The sequence below is a fragment of the Loxodonta africana genome, chromosome 4 (genome assembly GCF_030014295.1).
Source record: "Loxodonta africana isolate mLoxAfr1 chromosome 4, mLoxAfr1.hap2, whole genome shotgun sequence".
In the NCBI taxonomy this organism is placed as follows: Eukaryota; Metazoa; Chordata; class Mammalia; order Proboscidea; family Elephantidae; genus Loxodonta; species Loxodonta africana.
The window spans coordinates 13,018,924-13,046,493 of record NC_087345.1 but is presented as its reverse complement, the minus strand read 5'-3'; the positions used below and the strand labels follow the sequence as shown (position 1 = coordinate 13,046,493).

Genomic DNA, 27,570 nt, shown 5'->3' with positions numbered 1-27,570 from the left:
CAACCTTTAGGTTAGCAGCCGATCTCAAACTGCTTGAACCACCCAGGTTCCTCAGTATTCACTGAATAATTATTTGGGTCCCTTTTATGGTCAGAACACTGTAAGGGGTACAAAGATGAAATAGAACCATTTGTTTTCGAGGGCAGATGTGTCCAGCAATTAGCAATAAAACCAAGCACTAGATTGAGGATTAAAATAGAGGTACAAACAGCTACCTACGGAAGGAGGGAAAGTTTTGGACCCTGGACATTTCTCAGTGTGTTTTCTGGTTCAGAATCCCCATATTGGAATGCTAGTGGGGGGTATCTCATGGAGCTGTAAGGGTCCAGGTTCTTAGAGCCTCTATTAGAATTTAAGCCTGATCAGCTTTCTTCTGTCCTTTGCTGGCAGTGTGGCCCTAGGAATACCAGCCAATTAATCATAATTGATGTTGCAAAGCGCCTTGTCTTGCTCTGCTGAAAGGCTCTTAAGTGTTGAGCATTATTACTGTGTTACAGTGGTTGTTTTATTATCAAAACAGTGCCAACGAAGTTACACAACAGCTTGGATCAGGAAGGCAACCGAGGGCCATGATCCCACTGAAGCTACAGGGAATGAGGATTTGGGACGGTAAAATGTTAACTGCCGGAGAGGGAATAACACAGAATGTGGGCTGGAGTCCAGCGCTGAGCTCCTGGAGATAATTTCTGTCCCAGAGGCTTAGAGCTGGCTCTCTGGCATGGGTCCTATGCATCCTGCCCTCCGTTGGCTGGAATGTGAGATTCACATCGCTGAAAGCTGCCACCGAGCAAAAATCCAATGGCCGCGAGCCAGGAACACACGTCCTGCGCCTCGCTCGGCATCAGGGGGTTACCCTGGAAGCTTTCCAGAAGCTGAAGGGCTGTTCCATTTGCATGCAATAAATTATTTCTCAAGTGATCTATTCTTTATCTCTCTTTCAACTCTATTCCTCCTTGTTTCCGCCTCTTGAGAACTCTTCTCCGAAGAGTGAGCTGGGGATGGGTGAGGGAGGGGAAAGCTTGGCACACATTCATAAAGCTGCGAAAATAGACACAGGTGTAGATGGGCTCTGGCCAGGAAATACTAGGCTTGTTTCATTTACGAGTCGGGGCTGGGGAGGAGGATGCGGTAGAGTCAATGGCAGCCTCTCCGTAGCTTGGGTCTCCCAACAGCGTCACTTCCAGAAACTTAGAAAGTTGGATTCGGATAAAACGTTTCTAAGGTGTTGGACTGACTGACAGGTACGATTCTGGCCCAAAGGAGAAGCACTAAAGCATCGTGAAAAGAGGTGCAGGCTCTGGAGTCGAACAGACCTAGAACCCAAAGCCTGGTCCCCCGACTGCTTTCGATCTGGTGACCTCAGGCAAGTTTCCTAACCTCTCTATGCCTCGATTTGCTATCTGTAAAACTTAGGTAATCTCAAACTCACAAGTTTAACGAGATAATCCCTGTAAAGAACTCAGCCCTGTACTTGGCACCGAGTAGGCGCGCAGTAAATGGTAGTCGTCATTATCACCAATTCCTGGCCAAATGGCCAGGGTCGATCCAAAACTCCTTGGCGAACGATTATCCCTGGTACAGCGACTCCAGAGCTGACTGACGCACCTGTGTACCCAATAAGGGACCGGGAAAGAACTCCGTGGAGCTAAAACCAATGGTCATAGCCCTTGTTGCTGGCCGGGCTTTCTTGCTCTTCCACCAATGGTTTTAAGATTTGACTCGGGAGTGACATCTTGCCAGCCCAATGACGCACTACCCACCCACACTCAGCACTTCGGAGGGGATAAATCAAGGAGCCGGCACCTTTAGATTCCGTTATTAGTCAGTACTGGATGAAGAGAGGAGCAGGGGGGAGACAGCCCGAGGGAGAGGCACTAATGATCTAAAAAAAAGAAAAAAGATGACGATTGCGCCAAGCCAGCTCGGCCGCCATCATGCTCTAGTTTCCCCTTCGTCTCGCTCGGCCCGCGACCGAGGAAGCGGCCTCTCGGATGCTGAGGGGGTGTGTCCCCGAGTGATTGGCGCAGGCATCTCAGCCAATCATAGCGCGTCAAACGGGAAGCACTTAACCAATGAGGGGCGACGGCAGCGGCAAGGCATTGGAGGGGCGGAACTGCAGCTTGACGGGCACAAAACCAGCCAGTGAGAGCCGAAAGCCTCCTCCCTCCGACCAATGGAGTGGCGGCCTGGGCGGGCCCCCGAGTGTTTGTGTTGTGGTTTAGGGGGAGGGAGGCGGAGGGGAAAGTTTGTTTATTTTGTTTTTAGTTTCTGGGGTCCCCGTGTTTCTGGGAGGTGAAGCGGGAGGGAGTGACCCCCGCAACCCTCAGTCTCCCTACCACGTCGCCTCCACAGCCTGCAGAGGAGCCGGGGCCGCGCGCTTCGCAACGCCTCACAGCGGAACGCCGCGCACTCGGAGCCGGCAGCGGCTCGGCGGTGAGTGGAGCCCGACGGCCGCGGCCGGCCTCCCCTCCCCCGTGCGCTGCCCAGTCGGAGCGGGCGGCGGGGTGGGCGAGGGCGCGGCGGGAGCGCGCGGGCGCCCGGGTGTCAAGCTGAGGCGCCTCGTGTGCGTGTCCCCGCGGGCGCGCGCGCGGCGGGGACGGGCTGGGGAGGGCGCGCGCGGGGGCGGCGGGGGCGGCCGGCGGGTGGGTCTGAGCGAGGGGCGCGCGCCGAGGTCTCGCGCTCCCCGAGGGGCGGGGCGGGGCGGGGCGGGGCGGGGGGACGTCCGCGCGGCCCTGGCGTCACGCGCCGGCAGGTGGGAGCCGGGGGAGGGCTTCCGGGTGGGCTGGCGGCGTCGAGGTCGCTTCCCGTCCCGGGGGCCTCGGGGCCGGGAGGGGAGCCTGGCGGGCGGCTGGGAGCCGAGGCCCGGGCTGGCCGGGGGAGGTGTCAGGCCTCGGAGCCTCCCCGTCCTGCTCGGCGTCCCTGCGCGGACGACCTGGCCCTGATGGAGAAGGAGGGAATGTCTTCCCCAAGCTCACCCCGGGCGGGGGATCCGGCCCCCTGACCCCACCCAGCCCTGCGTGTCGGCCGGCGAGTCAGACTTTCCACTGGGAAACGAGGAGCAGGAGGAGTAACAGCGGCCCCGGCGCTGTCGTTTATCTCCCCCGGTCGGGCGCCCTTTAGTTTCTAGCTAACGAGTTTGTTAGCCCATATGAGTCGGAATCGACTCGACGGCCACGGGTTTTGGTTGACAGCCTGAATGTCCCATCCAGCCCAATGCACTGTGTTAGCTAGAGCCACAGCCAGTAAGGGCAGCCTGTTGTCAGGCTTCCTAAGGACCAGCCTGTGCTTAATTCTGTGGGCCCAGGTTAGCAGTGTGACATTTTTCAGACTCCTTGTTTTCACATGTATCTTTTGGCCATTAACTTCTGAGCGAGAGATTGGGCGAAGGTTAAGGTGAATTTCAAGTTGGTCATTTGTTTTTGGTGTAAGCAAAACTGTGCAAAAGTTGGCGAGAGGTCTTTCTCCATTGTCGGTGAATAAAACCGAGAATCAATGATTAAGGCTTTGTTAGGACCCCCTGTCTAACAGCTAAGGATAAAAAAATATGTAACCGACTTTAGTTGGTACTTTGGCATCTGTGTAAATTGAATGATGGGAGCCGTTCCCTTCGTCATTGTGGGAAATTTCAGTAAGGTGATAGTTTTCCTATCGGGGAAGCATCAAGGATCTTGGCTTTGGAACTGTATTTGTCTATTTAAAAGTATCGTGTAAAGGTCTCTTGAGCAGAACTTTACTGTCTTCTGCCTGCGCAGCGTGCAACATCATTGCAGGCATCCGTTGGGAGGGGAATGAACTTACCGTGTCCCTACTCTGAGACACATTCGTAAGTCTCCAGAACACAAAGCAGACTGGCTTGTCCAAACTGGGACTCAGTGATGATAATAATGTTTTTATATTTTCTTAGTTATTGACCATTATCAAGTCTTGTCCCAAACGTTATTGTTTGAGCAGAGTGGTTTCTGATAGGACTTAAGGAGAAGAAATTCCCAAGCTGCTTTCCTAGGGTAGCATATAAATGGCATGCCCTTTAAAATATTTTTTTTTCCCTGATTGAAATGGAAGCACATAAAATGTTTTAAAATCAGAACAAAGCATTTGTTGAAATAGCAGTAATAATGCTGTTGTTAGTTGCCATCGAGTCGATCCCAATGCACGGCAGCCCCATATGTGCAGAGTAGAACTGCTCCATAGGGTTTTCAAGGCTGTGACCTTTTGGTAGCAGATCTCCAGGCCTGTCTTCCAAGTTGCCTCTGGGTGAGCTCAAACCATCAACCTTTTGGCTAGTGGTCGGGTGCTTAACTGCATTAAGCTAATGTTTATTGCATGCCTACCCTGTACCAGCTTGTTTTCCTTTTTATCCCTTATTCTCACTTCAAACCTTGAGATAGGCAACATTATTGTTACACAGTTTTACAACTATTATTGTATACAAGTAGTAAGTTCAAGGGCCCAGGTTTAGTGTTCAGTCTGTCTGGTTTTGAAGCTTGTACTTGTTCCATTTTGCCTGCCAAATTATCCAAAGGAAGAAAGGAAACTGAAAGTAAACAGGACCAGAAAAGGGGAATGCCACCAATTATTAGGTTGCCCATACCTATCTTAGGAATTTAATGCTAAACTAAGCTAACTCTTGTTTTTAGAAATTAAGAACATTTTTATGTCATACCTATCTTAGGAATTTAATGCTAAACTAAGCTAACTCTTGTTTTTAGAAATTAAGAACATTTTTATAAATTAAATCTAAGCTTTATTTTTATTTCCTCCCACTTTGATTTGTATAACAATAAATTAAAAATGCATTTTTAGTTCCTCGGTCAAAGTTTTCATAGGTTCTTGCCTATGCTCTCCCCTCCAGTACCTTGCTGTTGTCGTAAATCCTGTGTGCACTTCCAGGGACCAGGTGTTACTCGTTTTTGTATTTACCACCATGCGTGACACGGTCGGGATGCAGTAAATGTTTGTTGACGAAGGAGCCAAGTTTAAAATGTAAGGACTTCGGGTTCATTTTAGTAGTTGAATGATGTAGCTGTAGTTTAACAGGGACAATGAGAAAGTGAATAGTTTATATGCAAAAATGCATTCTAGAGAATACTTAAATGGAACAACTCACGGGGTCTTGGCAAGTTCTGTCTATTTGAGCTGCTGTGCCCTTCTGTCCTTTCCCTTTTAGAATTCTCAAAGAGGAGGTTGCGCTGACTGCCTCCTATCCTTCACTACCTCCCCCCATCCTCACCACTCCATTGATGCTTTCCCCGAGGTTACGAGTTAACCTAATGGTTAAATTTCCCAGAACAGCTGTTCAGGGTTCATCCTGTTCTGTCTCCCTGCAGCAGTCAATCCTTTAGAGTCTATTCCTACCCCACCCTTTAATTATATTTTTAAAATAACATACAATAAAATGAACTTGGGTACCGTCCTGTGAATTTCAGCACACGTATAGATTCCTGTAACCACCACCAGGATCAGGGTACGGAACAATTCCATCACCCCCAAAAATTCCTTCGTGGCATCCCTTGGGGTTATCCCTTTCTTAATTCTCTGACTTAATTTGTTCTAACATCATTCTGTCCTTTTTTTTTTTTTAATTTTACTTTTTTGGGCATTCCTTTCCTATCTTTTGTCCCAGAAGTAAATCAACACTAAGGATCAGTCTTAGGCTTCTTTTTTTTTTTCAATTTTGTTTTATTTTTTTCTTTCTCTACTCCATGGAAATGTCTTTTACTTTTGGAGCGTAAACTACCTGTCACCCCTGTATATACTAATTTGCATATCCATCCCTAACCTGTCTTCTGTACTCCAAACAACATCCATATTCACCTGCAGGGATGATTCACTTCATACCATGTGTAAAGTTAACTCATTGCCTCCCAAATCAGCCTTTCCATTAGATTTCTCTAGATTTTCCAGTGGGTGCCCTCATTCTGCTAAGCTGGCAGCGCTGGCCTGGAGCGCTTGGAGGGATGTGTAATAAACTCTCTTATCTCAGACCCGATATCCTGCCCCTTTGCTGCCAGCTTGGCAGCACTTAGAACTCCTTAAGGACTGCACTGCTTCCCTGGTCGTAACCTTTAAGTGGCTTCCAGTTGTACTCAGGCCAGTTAGGGATTTTATTTTTTATCCTGTGAGGCTAGACATGATCTGGCCTATGCTGGCCTCTCCAGTCTTCTCTTTCACCTGCCTCCCCGACCGCCCCCCCCCCGCCCTTGATGTTCTGACTCAACAGCCTTTCCTTCAGTTTCTCAAATCACCCAAGCCTTTTCCAACTTGGACTATTCTTCTCTCCCCAATTCCCCCCAGTCTTTGCCTACCTCATTTCAGGGTTCAGATTAAATTGTCACTTCCTCAGAGAGACTTTTCCTTTACAAGCTCGTCCCACTGCCCCCGTCCACCCTCACTGAGGTCTCTTGAAGCCCCTGCTCTTTTTTCATAGCTCTCCCCACAACGCATGATGTGCATTTTGGCTTTGTTTAAAGTCTTCCTCCCGGGCCAGGGGCTGTGTTTTGTTCACCCGTCTCCAGAGCCTAGGCAAGCCTCTGACACAGGGCAGACTCTCAGTAAATATTTGCTGGCTGTGGTGTGAGCCTGGGCTTTTGCTCTCGTCCCCTAGCCTGTAGTTTCTAGTGGCCTTGCCTACCTCCTCCCAGCCTTCTCTGGAATTTGATCCCACTACTGGAGGCTTGGAAACCCTGGTGGTGTAGTGGTTAAGTGCTACGGCTGCTAACCAAAGGGTCAGCAGTTCAAATCCACGCTCCTTGGAAACTCTGTGGGGCAGTTCTGCTCTGTCCTATAGGGTCGCTATAAGTCGGAATCGACTCGACGGCACTGGGTTTGGTTTTTTGGTTTTATTGGAGGCTTGCCACGTAGAGGTAGATCTGAAATTGAGGAAAAGGTCACAGATCCTGTTCTCCTTCTGAATTGTACTGCACCTGAGAGCCATTACCACCAACCAGACTATGTCTACCCTAAACCACGCCTGAGCTTGCCGACTCTGGTGGTGAACATTGCACCTTGGTTATCCAGTCTGGGTCTACGCCTGCAACTCTGTTACTCTTTCCTGGCCCCAGCCTGCTCTTGATTTCTGGCCCCTCTCTCCACCCAGCATGGGGCTTCTGAGGACCTTGTATACTTTCCAGTTAAGGCTGCTTACCCTTTGACATTTGTCAGCCTTTTGACATTGACATGCCTGTAGTGGCCTGCCCCTGCATATTGCCCCCACACTCATCTTCCTGAAAGAGTGCATTGTTTATATGTTTCTGCCCCTCCCAAATCTACCACACAGCTTAAGTTTGAAAACCTTCAGTGATGTTTCATTGCCTACCTACCCTAGAGGGTTTGAACTCCTTAGCCTGCTTTCTAAAGCTCTGCACAAGTACTGTACAATGGAAATAGAATGTAAACCACATGTGGAATTTTAAATTGTCTAGTAGCACATTAAAAAATAAAAACAAAGGAGTGAACTTTGTATTTCATTTAATTCAATATATCCAAGGTAGTAGTACTTAAAGATGTAATCAATGTGAGAAATTACTAATGAGATATTTTACATTCTTTTTTTCCGTGTAGTCTTTGAAACCTGGTATGTAGTGAACACTCACATACAAGTCGATTCAGACTGACCGCATTTCAAGTGCTCAATAGCCACATGTGGCTAGTGGCTACAATGTTGGACAGCACAGCCCTGAACCATGTCCTCAACATAGGTAAAGGGCCATATCTGGGTAATTCCAACCACTGGCCATATGATAACTGTTCTCTTCTACCTAGAACCAACTTCCTATCCAAATATGCTAACTTTCCTTGCTAAGAAACTCAGGAGGCCCCAAGGCCATCCCTAAACCTTAGTTCTCACCATCTCCTTTCAACCCTTTTAACATTACTTTTTTTTGTATCATTGATTTTTCATGTATCAGTTACTTATAATATTTATCAATTTGTATCATAATCAGGGGTAATATTTAAAGTACTTAGCAGTTGATAAGCACTGACCAATGGCAATGGTGCCTGATGAGTTACAGCCGAGGCTGACCTCCATGGTCTAGTTCAGGTACCAGCTGAGTAACCGCTGGGGTTGTCCTGGATTTGCTGTCAGCTTCCCCAGTATGCCTGTGAGTTCCTTGAAGGCAGGACCCTGTCTTCCTCATCTTTGCATCCCTTGGAGAACTCCTGACCCAGCCTGTAATAGGCTGCCTATAAATACTTTAAATGAATGAGCAAATGTTACCTGTATTTTTGTTTTATTCTTTGTATGTGATATGTTTTATCTTTCCAGTTAGAAACAAAAATGTAAGTCCTTTGAGAACAGAGATCATGAATTACGAAGCAGCACATGGCAGATTTTCTTGATTCGCTTACCCAGAGTTGCTTTTGAAAAAGAACTATGCTGAGATACTCTTGTGGGCTTTCAGGCTGGGTCCGAAATCAGGTTTGACTTTAAGGAAACTTATTTTCCTTTGTGGTTTGTAAACTGGCTCTGAAAGCAGTTAGAAAACAAGAGCCCCGAAATAGTCCCACAGTTAATGCGTACTCTTCAGAGTCAGCGGCAGAGTTGGTGACTGGAAAGGCCCTGAACTAACAGAAGGCCTGGGGTTCCGTTCGTATTGCAGAGATTCGCTTATGTCCCAAGCTCAGGAATGACTGAATTCGACAACTGTAAAAGTATGGAGAAAATGCTCCATTTGCACGAAGGTGGAGTGGTGAATTCTTCATAGGAAGATGAATTCCTCTCAGCTACCTTATCCTTTTGCTCATTTCTGGTGTGAACTGTAGTACATCACGTTTCTAGGTCTGTCTCTCCCGCTAGATGTTAGTTTCTTGAGAGCCTAACTGTACTGTATTCATCTCTGCCTCCCCAAGTTCATACTGTATTGCGTCTGCCATATTATAGACACTCAAATATTTGTTGAGTAAATAACCCCAAATTATTTAGCTTTGCAGAGCCTCAGTTTTTTCTTTTGCAAGTAGGGAATTTTCTGCTTCAGAGGATTGATGAAACTGTAGCCACAGTAACCTTTTAGAACTGCCTATTTCTTCAGATGTGTTATAATTGATAAAAATTTTTTTAAGAAGCAAGTGTAAATCTGATCACCTTTTTTCCCCTACTTAAAACAGTTAATGAGACCCAAAGGCCCTGTCGACCTCCACTCTGAAATGTAAATTCCCTGAGAATAAGAACTTGGTCTGTCTTCGTCCCTGAATCCCAGAGAAACCACATGTGGCTCAGGGCCTCCCCAGCCTTATTTTCTGCCACTCTCTCCTTTGCTGAAGGAGCCCTGGTGGTGCAGTGGTTAAGCGCTTGGCCGCTAACCAAAAAGTTGGCAGTTTCCTGCTAACCAAAAGGCTTGCGGTTTTGAACCACCCAGCAGCTCCACGGGAGAAAGACCTGTCCATCTGCTCTGTAAACATTACAGCCTAGAAAACCCTACGTGGCAGTTGTACTCTGTCACATGGGGTCGCTGTGAGTCGAAAATCAACTCTGGCACCTAACAAGAACAGCAGCAACTCCCCTTTGCTGCCTCTTCTAGTTTCTGGAACGTATATTCCTTCCTACCCACAGGCCTTGGCACATGCTGTTCCCAGGGCTTAACGATGTCCCCACCCACCTTAGTTGATGCTTCTTCAGTCCTCAGAGCTCAGCTTGTATGTCACTTCTTTAAGGGACTCCTCCATCTCCCCCACATGTCTGAGGTTAGATGTGCTCCTGTTAACTGCTCAGAACACTACAGTTGTAATTATGTAATCATTTAATTTGTATGTTATCTGTTTCCCCCGTTAGAACATAGCTACGTGAATTAAAAGACCTTGTCTTTTTTGTTCACTTACGTATCACCAGCATCTAGCACCACTTAGCCCAGCGAACTGCATGTGGTATATTCTCACTAAATATTTTTCAAAGGAAATAAGGGAAGTTATTCTAATGGTGTATAATAAATACGTGTAGGCAGGGAGGGGTTTCTTTTTTAAATTGTCTCCGAGTTCTATCTTTTCCTTAATTTCTACTTGTAATAGGTAAACAGTTTAAGATTACAGAAAGGATGTTGTAATAAAAATTTTTAATTTGCCTGAAAATCTCATTTAGCCATTGTAGAGTTTGAGTATCCTTAGTGGAAATGATGAGAATGGTTATTCTTTTAAAAGTCTTGCTGTACGCTAGAGATTCCCATGTCTATAATCTCCCTGAACGTTTGAGTGCATGTCCTGTGCTGAGCGCTGTGCCGGAAGCTAGGACTGCGAGGACAGGATGATGAAAGGAGAGCTTTGCTCCCCAGGAGCACACAGCTGAGCAGGTGAAACAGACTTGTAGGTAGATGAGTGCCATTTGGTGTAATAGGCACTACACTAGACAGTTCAAGGTACGGGATAGGCGATAAAAAGGAGAGTCATCAGCACAATTGGTGGAGGTCACGAAAGCCTTCCCAGGGGAGACGACGTTCACTCTGAGTCAGAGAGGCAAAGGATGTTTCAGGCAGAGGGCACAGCCTTGCAGACATGCGAGGAGCATATTTAGTGTATGGGAGACTAGCACAGTAGTGTGACTTAGAAAGCTGGTCTTGGGGTATAAGGGAGTCCCTGGGAGGTGCAAATGGCTAACGCACTTGGCTGCTGACTGAAAGGTGGGAGGTTAGAGTCCGCTCACAGGCACCTTGGGAGAAAGGCCTGGTGACCTGCTTCTGAAAAGTCAGCCATTGAGAGCTCTGTGGGTCACAGTTCTCCCCTGACACACAGGAAGTCACCGTGAATCGGCATCGGCAGCAGCTGATTTATAGATTAACTGTGACACGTCAGGCTCAGGCTCTTGCACTGCATTTGAGAACAAGAAATATTTTAGAGATACGTATTTGACTCAGTATATTTGAGTTCATAAAAGCATCTGAAATGTAAAGTACAAGTCAAGATCACCATAAAGCAGAATAGCGCTTATCGCTTGTGGTTAATATACTTGCTTGAGTTTATTACCCACACCATGCAAAGGAGTTCAGGTGGAATTAGACAGTGGTGACTCACTGAAGCTTATCTCTAGGAACAGAGTTAAGAAAGTGACCTCTTGATCACCTGAGACAAGTGCTGGTGCCATCTCACGTGGGCCAGATACTGAACCAGTGAAAGGGATGAAGTGAGAAATAAGGATTACCCAGAAGGGCCTCTGAGTACGTGTACTGGGAAAAAAGATTTCTACTGCTTGAAGGTCTCCACATCTTTAAGTCTCCAGGTGGTTCACTGAGCTAGCATTAATCCAATTTGATGCTGAGTTTCAAGAAAGGAAGATTAATTAGAAATCTAGCCCATTTTCCTTCATTTTGTTTCGCCTTAGTTTCAACAGCTCTTTTTGTTCCTGTCCCCTTCCATCCCTCTTTCTGTGCCCTGTTCCTCTGAAGTAGTACCCTCTTTTCCCCCAGTCCACCTGTCTCTTAGTATCTTTCATTTTAATATCACTGAATTGTTTTCATGTACAGTTGTAAGATACCTTGGTTGGCTATCTGGTGTTTCTGAGCATTGCATATTCAGAGTGTGTTCTTATTCAGAATGGGAAGAGGTGATTGTTGGGGGGAAGGGTCTGCTTTTGCACCTCCCAACCAGGCTGCCTAAGTAAAGGCCTTGGGCCCGGAGCATTCTCTGATAAAGAGGCTGGGAATTGGGTTGCCTTCTCTCTCTCAGTTCCTTCTCCTTATCAGCGAAGCCCTCCCCCTGTTCTGGGCACACAGTAACTTTATCTCTTACACATGTATGGGCACAACATGGCACCTGGCCAACTCCCCATCTGTATCTGTTCCTGGCCGGCAGGGAATAGAGTCCTTCATTTCAGGCACAAGAGGAGGAACATACCAGATTGTAAGAGCCAGCCTCAAGGAGTGGACTGAAGGGGAAACAGGGTTTGTGAGACCAAACATGGGTGCCCCCAAGTGGTCCGCTAGGTCACTACAGTTTGCATTCTTATGTAAGCCGCTGGCATGAGCCGCTCCTGTCTACCACCACTATAAAACTTCTGCTCTCCCACTGTGGGTTGTGGAGGCCTCCTTTGGCCCTGCAGCCACCCAGGACTTGGCTTCGTTTGTAAGTCTCCCTAATAAAACTCCTTTGCCACCACATTGGAGTTGCTTGCCTCTTTGGTCTCTCAGCACCCTCCAATTTTGGAGGCAAATTTCAAGTGACTGGTCCATCCTAGGCAGTAATTAAGCTGCAGCGGTGGTTCAGTGGTAGAATTCTTGTCTTCCATGTGGGAGACCCAGCGAGTGAAGCCACCACTTTTCTGTCCATGGAGGCTTGCAAGTCGCTATGATGCTGAATGGGTTTCAGCAGAGCTTCCAGACTAAGACAGACCAGAAAGAAAGGCCTGACAACCTGCTTTAAAAAACCAGCCAGTAAAAGCCTGGTGGATCATAGTGGTCCTATCCCGTTGTGCATGGGGTCACCATGAGTCGTGGGCCAGCGCAACAGCAGCTAACAACAGTGCTGACCACAGTCAGAGGATGCTAATTGACCCATCATAATGCTGTGGATTGTTACGAATTCTGTATATTCATTTATTGACCTAGATTACAAGGGGTAAGAAGATAACGGGTAGTGGGGGGAATAGTGCCAGTTAGTATAGTTTATTTCAGTATCTTCGTAAAAGAAAGGAAGGAGGAAAATGGAAGCAGGGTGCTGTTGAGAAGGCAGCAGCATCTTAAGGTAAGAGAAAAAAGCTATTTAAAGATGTGTAGGAAGGACCAGGGAGATAGAAAAATGGAAGCTGCTTGAGTGGAGAAGGGGACAGGCGATTGATGGGGCAAGGCCACCAGATGGCTTCCACGGGCGTGCAGGAGCGATACGCACATGCATTAGAAGGATGAGTTAAGAGAAGAGGGAAAAGTCATGGGTTCTTACCTTGAATGTTCATAGCTTGAGTTCAAAAGAAGTTTATCCTCCTTTGATTTTCCAGTGGTATTCAGCAGAATGGTTTGTAGATAGTAGGGGTTAACAGTCATACAGAGAAATTCACAGGACTGAATGAAGATACTGGTTATGACTTTCAACATGTTCCAGTTACCGGGTTGCACTATCTGTGCCCTATGACAAATTGTCATGTTTTATGAACCCTGGATTTTATGACTAGTATAGATACATTGTATTCTCTTCCTAAAGGTATTAATAAGTTAAATAGATACATTTAAAATATACCACAGTTTTTACCATTTTGGCATGTGGGTTTTTTGGGTTTTGGTTCATTAAAAAGCAAAAAAAAAAAAAGGGCAGTGGCCCAGGTCCCTAACTTAGAAAGGTGCTGGTCAGTATGTCAGGAGAAATGTCATGAGCATCTGCTAAGTACGAGGCTCTGATGTGGAAGAAGCAGATTCAAAGTAGAAGATGAACTGCCGCGCTCCAGCGGGCTAGGCGGTTTTCCTCCTGTGGAACTCTTGCTGACGGTGTATCATGAGATGTTTTACCCAGATGTATATCCCTGTGGAACCTCTAAATAGAGAATCCCTCCACTTCCCTGTACCATGGGCCGCAGATTTTAAAATAATCTGTCACCAGCCACCCTTTTATCAACCTTTTTCTTCATAATAGAGTTTTAAATTTCTACATCAAAGTGTTTAAAATTCATGTTTTTATTTGACACTTTGGCCCAGTCCCTTTAAAAGAACACAATCATTACTGCTTCCTTCTTTATCCATGCAGGTGGGTCTGTGGGTTGGTGTGAACAGAGATCTGTTTACGGCTGAAAGACAAGGCCCAAAGGGGAAAACGTTGCTTTTAAAATACCAAGAGAATTAATGACAGGGCTTTTTGTAGAAATAACAAAAACCACACGAGAATGAAAATGCAAAAGACATCACATTTCAAGCCAGTAAGGGCTGAGTTTAAAACTTTATAAAGAGGACCATCCGCCCCCAGTACAGCTGTGAGTCTGCCTCAGCACATTGTGACACTGCCCTGAGCTTCCTGAACCCGCCAGAGCCAGGGCCCGGCACTGATACAGCAGGTCTGCTTTGGAAGCAGATGCTCTCTAGGCTTTTAATATATTCAATGTAATTTTCTCTTATTTTCCTTTAACCTCCCATTTCTCCAACCTTGGGTTTATCATCCAGGATGCTTTTCAGAAAAGTAACTCTGGATGCTGGAAAAGGGCCTCTGCTTCACCTGCCTTGGAAGAGTCATTGACTGTCTTGGGTCCCATCATCAATAATTCAGCCTCCCGATACCTGAGTCTTGAAATCCTGAAACATTGACTCTTGAAACACCGTCGAGTCTTTTAGCTCCTCTTTTCTCTCTGGCTTTGGACATTGACACTCTCATTTTTGTTTCCATGCCTCCATCCTGATTCTAAGTTATCCTCAGACTGTGTCTGGATTATTAAATATAGCTTTCTTCCAGTTGTCCTGCTCCTAGGTTCTACCTGAGGAACGTTTCCCTTCATGCTGTTTGCTTTTACCTTCCTTACTGACCTGTGCTTCCTTATTCTATGAAATCCCAACACCTGGGACTGAGCTAAACCCCTTTACTGCTTCCATCTAGCAACTGACATTCCCTAGTTTTGAATCTTTGCCTTCTCCCATGCGATCTTTTCTCCATTTTCCATACAGTTTTCTCCCCTCTTGTCTCCATGCTTTATAAAAGCTTTGCCTTGTGTGAAATATTCTCCCAGTTTCTAGCTATCAATCCCTTTTTCTTCTCACCCTCAAAAAGCTTTCTCTAAATTTGTCGTCCTAGAAGACTTTCTTAATTAATGTCCTCTTCATTTGTTTTATTGCTGTGATTGTGACTGTAATGAACTAACTAAATAAATCTTGCTACTTTCACTCATTCTAGTGGCATTTTTGTAGATTTTTTTTTTTTTACATATGCAATTATGTCATTTGCAAAGATAGCCATAAAACTGTCTTTTTCCTTTCCAGTCTGCCTTATTCTTGCTAAGACTTCCAGTTCCATGTTGCATAGAAGTGGTATGAGTGGGCATCCTTCCTTTTTTTGCTCTTAGGAGGAAAACATTTAGTCTTGTACCTTAAGAGTGATGTTAGCTATGTTTTTCCTAACTGCCGTTTTTCAGGTTACATAATTTCTATTTCCTAGTTTGCTGAGAATTTTTATCAGGAATAAATGTTGAATTTTATCAAATGCTTTTTCTGGATTATTGAAATGATCATATATGGTTTTTCTTTTTCAGTCTGTTAATATGGTAAGTTATTTTGATTGGTTTTTTGAACACTAAGCAGCCTCGCATTGCTGGTATTGTTGTTAGGTGCTGTCAAGTTGATTCTGACTCATAGCAACCCTGTGTACAACAGAATGAAACACTGCCTGGTCCTGCGCTATCCTCACAATTGTTGCTATGTTTGAGCCTATCGTTGAAGCCAGTGGGTCAGTCCGTCTCGTAGACGGACTTGCTCTTTTTCACTGACCCTCTACCAAGCATGATGTCCGTGTCCAGGGACTGGTCCTCCCGACAACATGCCCAAAGTATGTGAGACGTGGCCTCAACCATTCTCGCTTCGAAGGCACGTTCTGGTGTACTTCTTCCAAGACAAATTTGTTCATTCTTCTGGCAGTCCACGGCATATTCAGTGTTCTTTGCCAACACCATAATTCCAAGACGTCAGTTCTTCTTTGGTCTCCCTTACTCATTGTCCAGCTTTCGCATGCATATGAGGCAGAGGAAAATAACCATGGCTCGGGTCAGTCAGGAAACCCTGGTGGCGTAGTGGTTAAGTGCTACTGCTGCTAACCAAAAGGTTGGCAGTTCGAATCCGCCAGGCCCTCCTTGGAAACTCTACCAGGCAGTTCTGTCCTGTCCTATAGGGTTGCTATGAGTCAGAATCAACTCGACGGCAGATAGTTTTTGGTTTTGGGTCAGTCACACCTTAGTCCTCAGAGTGACATATTTGCTTTTTAACACTTTTGGAGCAGATTTGCCCAGTGCAATATGCCATTTGATTTCTTGAATGCTGCTTCCATGGGTGTTGGTTATGGATCCAAGTAAAATGAAATCCTTGACGACTTCCATCTTTTCTCCATTTGTCATGCCGTTGCTTATTTTTCTTTTTTGCTTATTGGTCCAGTTGTGAGAATTTTTATTTTCTTTATGTTGAGGTGTAATCAGTACTGAAGGCTGTAGTCTTTGATCTTCATCAGTGCTTCAGGTCCTCTTCACTTTCAGCAAGCAATTCTTGGGATAAGCGCCATTTTAAATGCTGTTAGTTTTGATATGCAAAAATTAAAAATTAGTTTTTATTTACAAGCAATATTGATTTGTAGTTTTCTGTTCTTGTAAAGTCTGCTTGGTTTTGGTATCAAAATAATGCTGGCCTCATAGAATGAGTTGGGTAGTATTCCTTTCTCTTCAATTTTCTGGAAGATTTTGTGAACAATTAATATTATTTCTTCTTTAAATGTTTAATAGGATTCCCTAGTAAAACCATCTTGCTTCAGTGTTTTCTGTGTGGGAAAGTTTATAAATTCAAACTGTTTGGTAGTTACAGCATTATTAAGGTTATCTGTCTTCATCAGTGAACTTTGGTAGTTGTGTCTTTCAAGGAATTTATCCATTTCATCTAAGTTGTTGAATTTATTGGCATAAGCTTGTTCATAATGTTCCCTTATTATTTTAACATTATTGCAGTCTGTAGTGATGTCCTCTTCTCGTTCCTGAGATCTCTAATTTGTGTCTTCTCTCTCTCACTCTTTTTTTTTGTCTGGCTAGAGGCTTATTAATTTAGTTATCCTTCTCAAAGAATGAGGTTTGGTTTTCAGTGACTTTTTTTTTCTATTGCTTTTCTGTTTTCTAGTTCATTGATTTCTGCTCTGGTCTTTATTATTTCCTTTTTTTCCTGCTTACTTTGGGTTCCATTTCCTTTTCTTTCTGATTGCTTCAGATAGAAGCTAAGGTTATAATTTGAGAACGTTTTTCTTTTTTAATATAAGTGTTCAGTGCTAGAAATTAGCCTCCAAGTACTGCTTCAGCTGCATTCCAAAAATTTTAATATGTTGTGTTTTCATTTTCATTAAGTTAAAAATACTTCCTAATTTCTACTTTGATTTCTTCTTTGACTTATGGATTACTTAGAAGTATGTTATTTGGTTTTCACATATTTGGAGATTTCCAAATATCTTTCTGTTATTGATTTCTAATTTCATTCCATTGTGGTCAAGAACACACTTTGTTGGGGGTCCCCAAAACCACCACCAAGTTTCAGTGGTTCTCTAGAAGTACTCAAAATGTCGTCATACTCAGGGCTAAAATTTGTTACGGTGTAAGGATACAAAGCAAAATCAGCAAAGGAAAAAGGCACATGGGGTGAAGTCTGGAGGAAACTGGGTACAAGTTTCCAAGAGTCTTTTCCAGTGAATTACACAGGACACACTTAATTCCTCCAGCAGTGAGTCGAGACAACATGTGCGAAGTGTTGTCTACCTGGGAAGCTCACTTGAGCCTAGGAGTTCAGGGTTTTTATCAGGGATCAGTCATGTAGGCACCCTCTGCCTTGCACATATCTAGTTTCTAGCGTGCCAGAAGAAAAGCAGGTGTTCAGTATAAGCCACATTGTACAAACAGTTTAGGCACAGTAAACCAGCCTTATCAGCTAGAGAGTGGTGGGAACACTCCTGAAATTCAAGTTCTCAGATGCCGGCCAAGGGCTAACCTTGCAAGCAGCTTTTCTAAGGATAGCAGTGTCAAGTCATGCTGTGTTTTAACTCTCTCCAGCACACTTTGCATGAATGACTCTCCTTTAACAATTTATTCAGATTTGTTTTTACCTAGAATGTGGTCTATCTTGATAAGTGTCCTTTGTGTACTAGAAAGGAATGTGTATTTTGCTATCGTAAGATAGAATATTCTGCAAATGTCAATTAGGTCAAATTGGTTAATTGTGTTTTTCATGTGTTCTGCATCTTGACTGATTTACACCTACTCGTTCTGTCAGTTCTTGAGAGCAGGATGGTGAACTCTCTGTAATTGTGGACCTGTCTGTTTATCCTTGAAGTTTTATAATGTTTTGCTTCATGTATTTTGAAGCTCTGTCATGAGGTACATGAATGTTTAGCATTACAATTCTCTCTCGACGATTAACCTCTTTATCCATATGAAATGAACCTCTTTACTCCTGGTAACATTCTTTGCTTTGAAGTCTACTTTTTCTGCTATTAATATAGCCACTCCATCTTTCTTTGGATTAATGTTAGCATAGTATATCTTTCCCCATTCGTTTACTTTTATTTTTGTCATAGTTTTTAAAGTGGGCTTCTTGTAGGCAGCATATAGTTGGATCTTGCTTTTTTGTCCGCTCTGACAAGCTTTGCCTTTTGAGTGTTATAATTTCCATTTAATGTGATTATTGGTCAAGTTTGGTTTAAATCTACTATCTTGCTGTTTGTTTTCTGTTAGTTCCATATGTTCTTTGTTCCATTTCCTCTCTTTTCTGCTTTCTTTTTCATTAATTATTTTTCATGCTCCATTTTATTTCCTTTTTTGGTTTATGTTATAGATTGAATTGTGTCCCCCCAAAATAGGTATTGTAAATCCTGACCTTTATGCCTGTGGTTATAATTCCATTTTGGCATGGATTGTCTTTGTTATATTAATGAGAAAGGGTTAGTGTAGCCTGTGTCTTAATCTATTTTGTGATATAAAAGAGATTAAACAAAGAAGCGAAAAATGTAGAGATGAAAGAAGCGGAAATAGGGAAGAGGGATGCCAAGCCACAGGAGGATCGCCCAGGACCAGGAGCTCAGAAGAGACAAGGACCTTCCTCCAGAGCCTACAGAGAGAAAGCCTTCCCCTAGAGCTGGCAGGCACCCTGGATTCAGACCTCTGGACTTCTAAACTGTGAGAAAATAAATTCACTTGTTAAAGCCACTCTCTTGTGGTATTTCTGTTACAGCAGCACTAGATAACTAAGGCAGCTTATTAGCTGTATTTGTTGTATTACTGTAGTGGTTGCTTTAGGGTTTATAGTATGCATCTTTTACTTATCATAGTCTGCTTTCAAGTAATATTGTATCGTTTCACTTATAAGAACTTTACAGCTGTGTCTCTCCATTGCACCCCTTCCAGGCTTTGTCTTGCTGTTATATATTTTACTTCTACGTATATTATAGACCCCCATCATACACTGTTATTATTTTTGCTTTAAATTAACCATTTGAGGACCCATCAGACTGTTTTCAAACATGGCTGTACCATTCCCACATCAGTGTATGAGGGTTGCAATTTCTCCACATTCTTGTCAACGCTTGTTATTATCTATCTTTTTGATTGTAGCCATCCTAGTGGGTATGAAGTAGTATCTTATTGTGGTTTTGGCATGCTTCCCTGATAGCTAATGATGTTGGGCATCTTTTCATGTGCTTATTGGCTGTCTGTATATCTTCTTTGAAGAGCTGTCTATTTAGATTCTTTGCCCATTTTTGCAATGGGTTGTCTTATTATTAAGTTGTAGTAGTTCTTTTTAGATTCTAGAAACAATTCCTTTATCAGATACATGATTTGCAAAAATTTTCTCCCATTCTCTGTGTTGTCTTTTCACATCGTTGATAATATCCTTTGACACATAGAAGTTTTTGGCTTTGATGAAACTCCATTTATGTATTTTTCTTTTTGTAATTTGTACCTTTGGTGTCATGTGTACAAAGAATTTGCTTAGCCCAAGGTCCCAAAGATTTATTCCTATGTTTTCTTCTAAGAGTCTTACAGTTGTAGCTTTTACATTTAGGTGTCTGATTGATTTTTAGTAAATATTGCATATGGTGTAAGAAAGTGGCCCAGCTTCATTCTTTTGCATGTGGATAGCTAGTCATTCCAGCACCACGTCTTGAAAATACTATTACTATTATAAAAGCTTTTATGACTTTGCCTTGGTCAAGTAGCACTGACTTCACCTATATTGTGTGTTGTCTTTCCCTTCACCAAAATTAGCACTTGTCTGCTATCTAGTGGATAGCCTCTTGTTATACAGATTTTCTATTCTTGAGTCAGTTTTGGTGGTTTATGTCCTCCTGGAAATTTGTCCATTCATCTAGGTTATCTAATTTGTTGGTGTACAATTGTTCATACCTGGTAATTTTTTTTTTTTTTTTTTGGATGCCAAACCAAAACCGTTATCATGGAGTCAATTCTGACTCATAGCGACCCTCCAAGACAGATTAGAACTGCCCCTTAGGGTTTACAAGGCTGTAATCTTTACAGAGGCAGAGCGCCATGTCTTTCTCCTGTGAAACGCTGCTGGGTTCAAACCACTGACCTTTCACTTCACAGCTGAGTGCTTAACCATTCGCCACCAGGGCTGCTTATTAGATGTTAGACACTGCAAATTTTACATTACTGAGTGCTGGATATTTTTGTATCCCTGTAAATATTATTGAGATTTATTCTGTAATGGAAACTATTTGATCCATTTGGGAGTTAACTTTTAAGCTTTGGCAGATGGGACCAGGATTAAAAAGAAAAAAACAATGCTGCCGAGTGGATTACGACTCATAGTGACCCTATAGAACAGAGTAGAACTGCCCCATAGGGTTTCCAAGGAGTGGGTGGTGGATTCAAACTGCTCACCTACTACTGAAGCAATACCCTTCTGAGTCTTCTATGTGATGTACCCCACCTAGTACCCCATGTTTGTCCTCTCTCAGGGTTCACTGTCCTGTGTTGACTGATGTCTAGTGTCTTGAAAACACTTGTTCCATATATTTTCTCCAGCTTTTTAGTTTTTTTAGGCACAAGGGTAAATCTGGTCCCTGTAACTCCATCTTTTCTGAAACTGGAAGTCCTGCCTTTTCTTAAAACATCTGAGGAATCTTTAGGAGTTGCTTCCAGAATATGGGCCGTTCTTTGGAATTTCCGTAGAGGAAAATCTTTATTCCTTCAAGGCGGATTTGATTTTGGGGAGCAACCAGGAGTCATTTTTCAGATCTGGTTAAATAATTTGTCTGAATGATACTGATAGGGGTCCAAAATGAGTTCAAAGTAATGAGGCTGATTTCCTTGTGTGATTTGGAAGAAAAATAGGAGTTGCAAAATATTTTGAGTGATGGCAACATGGTTGAACAAAGTATAAAACTTCTTAGAGGTGGGCATCTTGAAGAATAACTTTCATTTGAATGTTTCTGTGTATTTGCTAGTATCATACTTGTATCTTTAGCTTATATTTATAGCTTGTACTTAACTGCTTCTTTGTAAGCTTCTTAAATTGTTTTTATGTCAGTACCAACTCCCTAACTTGATTGTGAACTCACTGATGTCTGGATACTTTTGTACATTTCCTCATTACACTCTACTCTTAACTGTAGAAGTTCCTCAAGTGATGATAGTCAACTAGCAAATTTCCATATAAGGTAACTAAGATCACCCTGTCAAAATACATTGCATGATATAAATATGTAAAATTAACTTCTGATATCTGTGCAGCATTGTTAATGTCTTCATAATTTTAATTAAAATTTGTTAATATAAAACATTAAATTCCAGTAGCGTGAGCACATATTTGCGTTTGTGTTATACTGTAGGAATATTTGAATGATCCAGTTCAAAGAGATGCCTTGAATCTGGATATGTTATGTAATTTACCAAAGACTATCCTTACAACTTAGTAAATTGGAATATGTACTATATTTTATGCCAACTTAATCACTGGGTAAAATTCTTCTCTCACAGTGTTTGTTTTCTTGTACCTGATTTCCCTCCCCTTCCATTAGGAAACACAAGGACTTTAAAAATATATATATGTTCAATGGATTAAATTCTTAGATTTTTAGCTTTCATACTTTGATTTTTTTTTTTTTTAAATTTTTAGTTAACTGAATTTACAGCTGTACAGTTCTTTCACAGTAAACTTCATACTAAGGAGTTTGGTGGTGTTGGTAGCTGCTGTCCAGTGGATTCCAACTTGTGGTGACCGCATGTGTGCAGAGTAGAACTGCTCTGTAGGGTTTTCAAGGCTGTGACCTTTTGGAAGCAGACCGCCAGGCCTTACTGCCGAGGTGACTCTAGGTGGGTTTGAACTGCCAACCGCTTGGCTAGTAGTTGAGCGTTTAGCCATATGTGCCACCCAGGGACTCAGAAAGAGTTTAGATACTCTTTTATGATATCCTCTCGGCTTGCTGTTCAGCCGTTATACTCTAGTACCATAGTATCTTTTTGCTGCGGTTCCCCCCCCCCCTTTTCTTCCAATCCTGTGTTTTATTTTAGTAAAGGAAAGGGTCCACTGGGGAAAAAAATTCATACATATGAGATGGACTTTTTTAATCCAAATTTACTGATGTTTTTCGTTTTTACTTTTAATTAACTTAGGATTCAATATATGAGTGATGTTTTCCTGTTTACTGTTTCTGATGGCCTTAATATTTTTCATGCATAGTAAAAACTACGATTTAGTAAATCAGACATGTAAAGGTAGCCGTAGCCTTTGTTTCCAGGATGTGTCAACAACCAGTTTTGCTGCCAGAGTTGTTTTAAGGGATGTTTTGAGTTCTCTTCCAGTCTTTGGGTATAACTCAGTGACAGCTGCTTTTTGACAGAAACAGTGTGAGGTTCTTCTTCACACCATGCATTTTAGTAAAAGAGGTTTTCATGTCTATGGATTGAGAAATGAGGTCCCTATTTGGCACCGTTGTTTTCTTGCCTTCGTTAGTGGGGGGTGGAAGAAAGGGAGGGAAGAGAAAGAGACAGAATGGGGAGAGAAGGAGGGAGGATTGGTAAATATTAGTAAAAAAACTTTTTTAACTGGTTTTGTTTCATGTGGGTACACAGGTTTAAAATATAGTGCTGTATTTATAGTCATTAAAGTAGTGCTCATTCTTATCCCTGTATTTTATATGAAATCTTCTCAATTACTCTTCATTGTAATTAATTATAGGTTCTTACTCATATGTCTGAGTTCTTGCTGTAATCTGGCATTATAGTTTTCTTTCTATTATAGAGACCTTTGAGTTTTGCATGTTTCGTTAATCATTTGTCATTTCGTCATGTATTATAATAGAATATATAACTGGGCCAAAATATATAATTTTCCATACTTGAAGAAGTTCTGTTCCCTGGAATTTATTTTGTGGTTTAGTAGCTACTCAAGTTGTCTGATTTATGGTTAATTCTTTTAACGATTTAAGTTGGTGCTTGTTGACTTTTTCAACCCATGTTCCTCTTTGATACATTAAAAAAAATTTCTCATAACCTCTTTTTTTAAATGCAAAGAGAAGCATCAAAGCGTTGACAGGACTTTGCTTTTTAAACTTCACCCCTTTTCACTATTTATTATTACCCTTCTTCCAAAGGCTGATTTCCGTGTTGCCTTAAAAAAGGGGTCGATTTAAGTCATCTCTAACTAATAAATTATTATATTCTAACTAGTACCAGTTATATCCTTATGGGTATTCAAAGTAGAATAGTTTTTAATAGTGATAAGTTTTGGGAATAAAGAAATTAATTAGTTCAAATTAATGTATAGAAATATTTTTAGAAAAAAGTATATATTTCAGTAGAGGGTAGATAAGACAATTTTAATAAAATCTCATTTTAAGACCCATAATCCTTATCAGAAATTCTTAGGGCCAGATTTCGGTCTTGTGTTTTAGAATTGGGAAATTTGTTATTTTTAGAAAGCTAATAAGATACATTTACATATATTATGTAATGCCCCCTCAGGGTTGGGCAACACTTCACAGTTAAATAAATTAATACTCTTGCAGCCAGAGCTATGACTCTTCCCACTATGGTGGGTGACCTATAAATAGGCTCATGTCAGTTCAGGTCAGATTTTTCTGCCAGTTAAATTCAGATCAGGTTTTGCCGCTAAATGAATTAGGGAAAATTTTGGGTTTTCAGAATTTTTCAGATTTTGGAATTGTGGATAAGGGATTATGGACCCGTGTTTACTTTCTTAGCTCTAATGTTCGGTTACTTTTGTTACCTTCAGAAAAAGAAACCTGCTTTCCTTTTTTCCTTCTACAGGATATGAGATTAAATCTCTTCTCTACAGGCCAGTTAATAGAAATTAGGACGCCTCTTCACAAAGCTTGATACCTTAGGCAGCTGTCACTGTCACGTGACACCTCCACAAGCTACTTCCTATACTTGACTGGCTTTATAGTCAGAGTCTCAGAGTTCCCCTCTTATCTACTCTCCTTTCAGAAGTGCTTGGTGGTAATAAAAGTAAAGAAAAGAGATTTAAAATTTGCAGTGCTTTATCCAGTACGTCCTAGCTCAAGTAGTAAGGTTTCAGAAGGAGGAGCAGGCTTCTTCAGGACTGACCTTTCCTGTTTTCAGCTCATGTGGGAGCTTAAACTATATATATAGGTGTGTATATATATATATGTATATATGTTTGTAAAAGGAATGTACGCTTTTGGTTAAACAAACATCCGAATGGTACAGAAGTGTAAACAGAAAGGAGAAGTATTTTCCTGCCGTGCTGCACCTCCCACCCAACCAGTTTTGACCACTTGTTTTATAGCACTTTTAGAGGTTTAAATCCTTTGTTGTTGTTGCTGAGAATATACACAGCAGAACATACACCAGTTCGGCAGTTTCTGCATGTACAATTCAGTGACATTGATTACATTCTTCAAGTTGTGCAACCATTCTTATGCTCCTTTTCTGAATTGCTCTTCCCCCATTAACATTACTGCCCCCTAAGTTTCCTATCTAATTTTTCGAGTTGCTTTTGTCACCTTGATCACATATAGATAGTTCTTAAGAGAACACAGTGCTCAAGGCAGACATTCTTTGCTAAATAAACTAAATTACTGTTAGGTTTGAAAAAGACTTCAGGGCTATTTTTGGTTTAAGGTTTAAAGATTAAACCTCAGGGCAGTAGTTTTAGGGGTTCATGTAGCCTCCGTGGCTCCAAAAAGTCTGGAATCCAAGTGAATTTGAATTCCATTCTGCATTTTTCCCCTTTTGATCAGGATATTTCTATAGAATCTTTGATCAAAATGTTCAGTAACGGTATCTGGGCACTGTTCAGTTCTTCTGGTCTCATGGTAAAGGAGGCAGTGGTTCATGGAGGCCATTAGCCCCACCTTCCATTTCCTCCTCCTCTTCCTAATTCTTCTGCTTCCTCTGTGGCTTCAGGCCACTTGAAGCTTTTAAGACCCCCAGGTCAAATCCTTATTTAGCTAACTTTCTCTTTAATTCAAACATTCCAGGGGACAGTTTGGGAAATTCTAATTAGACATGGTAACCCCACTTGGATTGATTTTGTGTTCATTGTGTGTTAAACTATGGAGATAACCTTTTCCATTCTTGCTGGTAGGTATAAATTTTATTTCTAGAGCTGCTGTTTAAACCTGCATAGTTTTGAAATGTTAATTAAAGATATATGTTGAATATTAATCATTCCTAATTGAAAGTGTCTAAATATTATCCATATTCAGATGGTCCCTGTGTAAAAATGGCATGAGGTCAGTGTCTGACTTTCTCCAACCCCACAAGGAGGAAGGAGAACCAAGAGCAACAGCCCAAGGCTGATTCCTATGAGGCAGAGGTCAGACCTGCCTCCTCTTGCCATCATCTTTACCAACTCTGACATCAACCATACCTCCCACAGCACTTTCTACTTCTCTGCTGGATTTTATAATTCATTGCAGTGGCCACACAGAACTCACAGACCATACTCAGAAGTTCAGGGTTTATTAGGGAAGTAACAGTTAAGGCTCAGGAACACTCAGGGTACAGTTCTTCCATCAGGACTGTCTCTTCCCAGCCGTGCTCACAGGCGTACCTCTCCCTGGCCCTCAGTCTCTGCCCAAAGGCACTTAGCTTTTTCACTCTGTGGCCGGGAAGCCCACTGCGCCATCTCCTCCGGGTCTCTCCTTCGGGTCTGTCCTTCAGGTCTCTCCTTCCTTGGTCGTGGGGGGCTCTTCTCTTTCCCTGCCTCTGGAGTGGCTCATTTCAAGCCCAGCAGGATGACAGAACTGACTAATCCCTTTGGTGGACCACAATTACCCTATCACACAGCCCCACCCATCACTGGAGTGGGAGCTACAAGACCATGGCTAGAAAGGCCACATACAAAAGAGATCTATCACACTGCAGCCTGACTTACTACTTATTCGAGTCGAACCACACTTATGACCATCTTTTTTTTTTTTTGGTACATCTTATTGTTAGTAATGTGTACTACATACAGTGTTACAATGCGTAATTTGCTAATGTTATCAATCTCAGATGTTTACTTGTGGATGTTGAAAGATCAGATTTATAAAGATGCTGATAATGAGAGGCAACAATAATGAAAACTAAAAGAAAAAAGAGGTATTTGATGTATGTCAGAACTGACTTAGGATGGAGTCATTGGAATGGAACTCTTAAGTCGGGGAGTACCTGTACATAAGTAGAAATACAATGAATTATTGTTTTATTTAGCAAAAAATACTTTTTTAAAGTAAAAAACAGCACGTAACGTTTGACAATAAGGTTTCCCTAATGAAGCACATATTTTAAAAAGCGGGGTGCTGGCTCATTCACCGAGGCAGTGGTTCTCAAGGTAAGCATACGGGCAGTCGGACGTCAGTGTGGTTCCAATGATTACTCCTAAGAACGTGATTGAAACGATTGATGTTCTTAAACCTTTGATAAATATAAGAGCACAGTGCCTCTAAATGTGAATGACCTCAAGAAAGTGTAAACTTTTGTTGTATATGGAAACCAGATTCTTTGATTGTTTAGTTGAACAAAACATAATTTAAGTCAAGAACTGGCTTCACAGTGGAAATACGGAGATTGGCAGGGCATAAGCTAGGAAAAAAAAAACTGGTCTCCTAAGTCACAATGAGGCCATTAGGTACACACTTTTAGGTGGGGCATGCTCAGTAAGTATTGGCTGAAATGTATTCAGTTTAGGAGCATTTAGTCACAAATTGTTTGGTCCCAAATCCCTAACTGACAAAGCACCTTCCCCCCCACCACCACCTTTTCCCGTCCCCCACAGGCACACAGTTCTGGATTTTTTCCAGTCCTTGCATCTGGAGCCATATATGTGGGACAGCAGAAATAGTCATTACGGGTGCAGGATGCCTGGTTTCCCAGCTTACAGCGTCTGAGGCCTTGTGTTTGCAGAGTGCAGCACAGACTACTTTTCTTGTTAAGTGAAGGTCAAGGGCTCCCTGCCTTCCTTTAACGACAGCAGCTCCTTGTCCTCTTGTCATAGCTTGTTAGGATTCAGTACTCTGCAGTGAACAGGAATGTCTCCGACATGGGTGAGGCTTGTGGGAACTGGACTAGAGATTTCCAAGGGCCGTATGCCAAAGCTTAGGCTGGTGGGGTATAAGAATCTAGTGGCTTTTCCTTTTAATGAAATTTTGGAGGGGCTGGGAACTAGGGTCTATGACGTAATAAAGAGCCTCTGGTCACTGACTGGACAGTGTTTTGTTCTCTGGTCCATAAGGTCACTATGAAATGTAACCGACTCAATGGTACCTAACAACAACAGCAAGTCATTAACTGATGGAAAACATGCTGGTTGATGAAAGGAAACTTGACTATAAAATTAACATGTAGTAGAAGTAAAGCCATGAAGTGCAACTAACATGAGGGCAGTGAGCAAAAGGTTGCTATGAAGTCAGGCAAAGAAAACAGTCTCAAATAGTAAAAAGCCAATGAGAAGATTA

At 42.5% G+C, this 27,570-nt stretch overlaps 1 protein-coding gene across 3 annotated transcripts in view; it reads left to right on the top strand.

The window, feature by feature from the left end:
* Nucleotides 1–2,395: 2,395 nt before the first annotated feature.
* Nucleotides 2,396–27,570, top strand: part of TNRC6B (trinucleotide repeat containing adaptor 6B) — a 300,739-nt gene continuing 275,564 nt past the window's right edge. Inside the window, exon 1 of one of the 3 annotated variants that reach the window (XM_064283470.1) lies at nt 2,396–2,433. The gene's annotated coding sequence lies outside the window, so the exon portion shown is untranslated. The remainder of the gene's footprint in view (nt 2,434–27,570) is intronic. The other 2 variants (XM_064283469.1, XM_064283476.1) reach the window with 2 other exon arrangements.